The sequence below is a fragment of the Bombina bombina genome, chromosome 5 (genome assembly GCF_027579735.1).
Source record: "Bombina bombina isolate aBomBom1 chromosome 5, aBomBom1.pri, whole genome shotgun sequence".
Lineage (NCBI taxonomy): Eukaryota > Metazoa > Chordata > Amphibia > Anura > Bombinatoridae > Bombina > Bombina bombina.
The window spans coordinates 294,479,116-294,485,434 of NC_069503.1; positions in this window are offsets into that span (position 1 = coordinate 294,479,116).

The window sequence follows — 6,319 nt, forward strand, 5'->3', positions numbered from 1 at the left end:
CCTAGCAGGCATGGGAGAAAGCATACACACCTTCCGGGTGTCAGAATGCTTTAATAAAAGAGATACTGCTTTTCTGGCAGTGCCTTAACTCTAGTATCAGGAGATTTAGTGGGCATAATATACGTGCAGTGCGCAGCGGCATTTAGCAGCCTTCTAATTACCAAAAAGCAACGCCAAAGCCATATATGTCTGCTATTTCTAAACAAAGGGGATCACAGAGAAGCATTTACAACCATTTGTGCCATGATTGCACTAACTGTTTGTAAATAATTTCAGTGAGAAACCTAAAATTGTGAAAAAGTTAACGATTTTTTTTATTTGATCGCATTTGACAGTGAAATGGTGGCATGAAATATACCAAAATGGGCCTAGATCAATACTTTGGGTTGTCTACTACACTACACTAAAGCTAAAATAAACCTTACAAGCTCCCTAATTAACCCCTGCACTGCTGGGCATAATACACATGTGGTGTGCAGCGGCATTCAGCTGCCTTCTAATTACCAATAAGCAACGCCAAATCCACATATGTCTGCTATTTCTGAACAAAGAGGATCCCAGAGAAGCATTTACAACCATTTGTGCCATAATTGCACAAGCTGTTTGTAAATAATTTCAATGAGAAACCTAAAGTTTGTGAAAAAATTAACACTTTTTTTATTTGATCGCATTTGGCAGTGAAATGGTGGCATGAAATATACTAAAATGGGCCTAGATCAATACTTTGGGTTGTCTACTAAAAATATATATACATGGGAAGGGTTATTCAGGGATTCCTGACAGATATCAGTGTTCCAATGTAACTATCGCTAATTTTGAGAGAGAAAAAATGGTTTGGAAATAGCAAAGTGCTACTTGTACTTATTGCCCTATAACTTGCAAAAAAAGCAAAGAACATGTAAACATTGGGTATTTCTAAATTCAGGACAAAATTTAGAAACTATTTAGCATGGGTCTTTTTTGGTGGTTGTAGATGTGTAACAGATTTTGGGGGTCAAAGTTAGAAAAGGTGTGTTTTTTTCATTTTGTATCATATTTTATAAAAAAAAAATTATAGTAAATTATAATATATGATAAAATGATGGTATCTTTAGAAATGTAAAAATAGCCCTGGTCCTTAAGGGAAGGAAATTGAAAAATGGCCTTGTCCTTAAGGGGCTAAGCAGGAAATTGTTGCCTCAAGAACACCGCTATGCTGTTATAGAAAAGAGTGCTTAGCAATTAAGGGGGCTATGGAGACTCTAAATTATTGTTTACTGGGAAGGCGCTTCACCCTTGTCACTGACCATGCTCCATTAAAATGCATGCACACCAACAAAGATAGAAACTCACAAGTCACTAGATGGTTTTTGTCCTTGCAACCATTTACTTTTGTAGTGAAGCACAGAGCTGGTTTGGTCCATGGTAACGCTGATGCACTGTCTCGTGTGCATGGGCTTCTTGTAGCAGTCGCTTCACACACTGGTGTTGCGCTGGGGAGGGGAATGTGTAACAGGGCGAGAGCAGTGTATATTAGGAGGAGATTGGCAAAGTCACTTTTTTCCCTCTAACAAAGTGTTAATTTGTTAGTAGCTCACCAAAGCTGATTCTGGTTAAATCATTTGGATCCTTTATAAGCAGTTATGTAGAGGAAATCAGTGTCTCATTGTGCAGGCTACTCCAGAGAGGGAGGAGCTGAGACCTTGCTGTATGACTAAATGTATAGCTGGCAGAAACAATAAACTGGTGAGCAAATATTGTTCTATTCTGCTTATTTTGATTTGTTTTGTTAACTGGAACCAGCTTAGTTGCCCAGTACTGGTTAGTAAGGAAATATTGCATATATAGTTAGTCTCCTAAAAAGGAGTAGGATTTTGTTTGTTTTATGTTTCATTTAAAGGGGAAGTACACCCCATGTTTAAAACAGCTGATAAAAATAAAACAGCCTAAAAAACTATATTTCGTGCTGAAGTGACTGTTCCTGCAAGGGCTTTGTCACAATATATATATATGTGTGTGTATGTGTACATATGTATTTATATGTGTATATATGTATTTACAGACGTATATATATATAAAAACAAATGCACTTGAGCCCTTTGCAGTTAAGTAGATGAAAACATGTTAAAGCATATTTTTGCAATATTCATTTTTAATAAAGGTTTTAGCTATGCATTTAGTGTAAATAATTCAAATTCTAAATAGATATTCCTATATATATCTGTACCTATATATAATCATCTATATACAGTCATGGCCAAAAATATTGGCAACCGTGCCACCACTTCGCCCAGAAAATTGTGGCAATTACAAATGTTTAAGCATTTTCATGTTTATTTGTTGTGTTTGTATTGGTCTGACACAAAATAGTGGGGAGAAAAAGCCAAATCTGACACATTCTACGCAAAAGTCCAAAAATGGATGGGACAAAATTATTGGCACCTTCTCAAAATTGTAAGAAATAATTACATTCCAAGTTTGTGATGCTCCTGTAATTTGTAATTAAACTCACCTGTATCAATTAACAGGTGTTGACAATATAGAAATCACATTGGCAACCGTGTGTGATTGAACAGTTAAAATGGGGAAAAATGTACTCAACCTTTCTGTTGTGTGTCTCTGTGTGCAACAATGAGCATGGAGAAGAGAAAGAGCAGCAAAGAATTGTCTGAAGATTTGAGAACAAAAAATGTGGAAATCATGGACATTCTACAGGTTACAAATCCATCTCCAGAGATCTTAATGTTCTTGTGTCCACACTGCGCAACATTGTCAAGAAGTTTACAGCCCAATGACACTGTAGCTAATCTCCCTGGACTTGGACGAAAGATAAAAAAATCAAAGTGCAACAAAGGATATGGCACAATCGTAAGACCGGTAAGGAGGTAATGTACCAGCACGCACCATGTCAAAAACGTCTAGGAACTCTCGGTACTCCTCTGGCAATTGAGATACCGAAGAAGTGCACAAGACTTTAACTGGTTTCCGAAGACAAGTGGAAATACATTGCGGGGACCACGACAAAATTTCGGACCTGCGCCAGTCGAGACTGGGATTGTGCTTTTGGAGCCAGGGATAACCCAGAACAACCGGAAAATGCGGAGAGTTTATCACCTGGAACTGGAGGATCTTAAAATGGAGAGCCCCAACAGCCATGGACAACGGAGCAGTTTCGTGAGTAACGAGTGCGGGCTGAAGGGGCCTGCCATCAAATGGCCTCAATAGCAAGCGGAACGGACCGAGGCAAAACAGGAATGGAGTGCTTTGATACAAAAGCACTGTCAATGAAATAGCCCGCAGCACTGGAGTCAACAATGCCTGGGTGACTATGGAGGAGTCCACCCAGGAAAGGACAACCGTGACCAAAGGTTTCTCCTTTAGCGGTTCCAGGGACGAGGATAAACCACCCAAGTTCTGCCCCCGACAGGACCTTAGGTGTGAGCGTTTCCTGGCTGTGTAGGACAAGACTTCAAAAGGTGGCCCTGTAACCCACAATAGAGGCAGAGCCTCTCCCTCCTCCTAAAGGCCCTCTCTGCCGCGGAGAGACGCGTTAATCCAAACTGCATTGGCTCAGCAGTACCTGGTGACTCGAGACCAGGAGGCATGGGAGGAGAGGGAGGCATGGGTGGGAACAAACACGTAGGAGACAACGGAAATGGAGGCTTCTGCAAGCGCTCCTTGAAAGAGGGCCTCTCTCTGAGTCTGATGTTAATTAGGATCAAAAAAGACACCAATGCCTCGAGATCCTCTGGTAAATCTCTGGCAGCAACTTTGTCTTTAATCGCATCAGAGAGCCCATGAACGAAGGCGGCAACAAGGGCTTCATTGTTCCAACCAACCTCTGCGGCAAGCGTACGGAACTCAATAGCATACTGAGCAACAGATCTTGTACCTTGCTGAATGGACATGAGTCGTTTAGCAGCAGAGGAGGAGTGAGCCGGAACATCAAATACCCTTTGAAAGGAGGCCACAAATTCATGGTAATTTGAAATCACAGGTTTATTAGTCTCCCACAAGGGATTAGCCCAGGCAAGAGCTGTGTCAGAGAGTAACGAGATGAGAAATCCCACCTTAGCTCTGTCAGAGGGAAACGCCTGAGGTAACATCTCAAAGTAAATGCCCACCTGGTTCAAAAACCATTTGCACTGAATAGGATCACCTCCATATCGCTGAGGTAGAGGTGCAGAGCCGGACATGCTCCTGGTAGGACTAGGTGCAGCAGCGGAAACAGGAGCAGCCATAACTTGTGGGACACTTTGGTCCAAATGTGCAGTGCGAGTCTGCAGGGTTTGCAGGGCTAGTGCAAATTGATCCAAGCGGTGATCCTGTTCATTCATCCTGAAAATGATGGCAGGTAAAGGTGGATTATTAGCACCATCAGGATTCATGGCCTTTGCGTAATGTCAGGGTGCCAGGAATCAGACTGAGACGAGAAGTGCAAAAATAATCACACCTTTATTAATAACAAAAAAAAATAAAAAGTCCACAAGTCAAATAACAAGCATGGAGTCAAAACCAGAGCTGGTAGTCAGACGAGCCGAATCAGGAGCCAAAGCGAATAGTCAGACGAGCCGGAATCAGGAACAAGGAAAACAGCAGAGTCAGGAACAAGCCAGGGATCAGGAACCAGGAAGGAGATCAGACAGCCAGGTAATACACAGGAACTGTCACAAACAAGTCTGAGACAACGCAAAGGCAAAGCATACTGAACAGAGGCCCTTTGAATAATAAGTGATGACATCACAATTCTGAGACTGCATCCTGTCTCACACAGATGATGCACACCAGTCTGGAAGTGCAGGAAATGAGCAGCATCCCCCACAATGCACCATAGTCAGCAAGAGAGGTGAGTAAATTGGCTGCCAGCAGCACATGGCAAACAAAACAGGGAAAAACCCTGACATAAATAAACTGTCCCCAAGGCCACATGTTTATGAGTTCACTAACCCTGAAACTTTGCTATGTGACTTATTGGGGTTTGTGTGTTATGTCTGAGTTCCATTTAGCAAGAACTGTACACTGTTACAGAGTGGTAGATATAATTATGGAACTTATCTGAGCTCTGTGCATAGTTGTGTCCATTCTGTTCCCTGAGTGCATAGAAGTAGGTATTGCTAAGATGGCCGGTTTTTCCATGTCTGTGGCTGTATTTGGCCTGTAATCTTTGGTAGGGCTGCAAACCAGGGGGTAAATATTTACTGGGCTCACCCCACCAAGAGCTCTGGGATTCAATCTTGATGGCTTACCCTTACTACTCACATTCCCTTATGGGTTGATGTATTGTGCTGAATCCCAGACATAGGTGCTACTCATGATCGCCAGTCTCATATTTCCGACTCCCCCATCTGATGCTAGATGCTATAGCCCTTGGAGGCTAGACCAGTCATTCTGTGTAAGCTATATAAGGCCGCAGGCCTCTCCTATTTCTTTACTGTGATAATGGTTCTCCCAGCTTGAGTATTGCGTGGTCTAGCTGCTTAGGGCATATTCAAGTAAGGCGTATGAGAGATTTTTTTAAAAAATTTGTATCCATTGTTTGTATGCCTGAAGAAAAGACCGGTTTATGGTCTAGAAACGCGTAGCAGTTTTTATGGATTAAAATCTACTGATTTTAAATACACGGAAGTTGTCCATTTGTTTTTGCCTTGGTTCTCCCTTTGAGCCTTCCTGGATAAGGTATCAAAGTATCTGCTCTACCGCAGCGTCTCAGGTTTCAGCCGCACAGACGCCAATCAAAGAAACGCTGAACATCACCTGTGAACAGCTTGCCGGAGACCACCCAGTGTGCTAGCCACTGAAAGTGTTAGCCTGCCTGTCAGCACCGGTTACCATACGGTGCCATTACCTCTGGTAAGCCTTTACATTATTCACCTATTTTGGCTTTGAATCTACAATATCACGCTATGTGGCGCCCTCTTTGTTATTTCTAATTTACAGACACCTTCCACCTGAAGTCCAGAGGAGCCTCGCCGCCAGCACATTTCTATTGTTGCAAAAGACACAGCACCATTTCTTCATATGGACTAATATGGTTTGTCCATAGACATTAATCACTTTTACTATTTGTTATCAACATATATATTTTGTGGCACCCCGTTCACGGTTCCCCTAGGGGTTCCTATTTTTGGTCGATTTAGTTAAAGAAAACTCCTAAAGGAGCCCAAGTTTTATTGGACAGGATGCATGAAGCACACATAATGTGACCATGCTAAAGAAAATACTTAATAATATCTGTTCATAATAATTATGGTTCTATTAATGTGACCGAGATAAATACTTTATCTACTATTCTAATCCAAATAGCAGCAAGAGAAAATTACAGGACATTAAAATAAGGCAT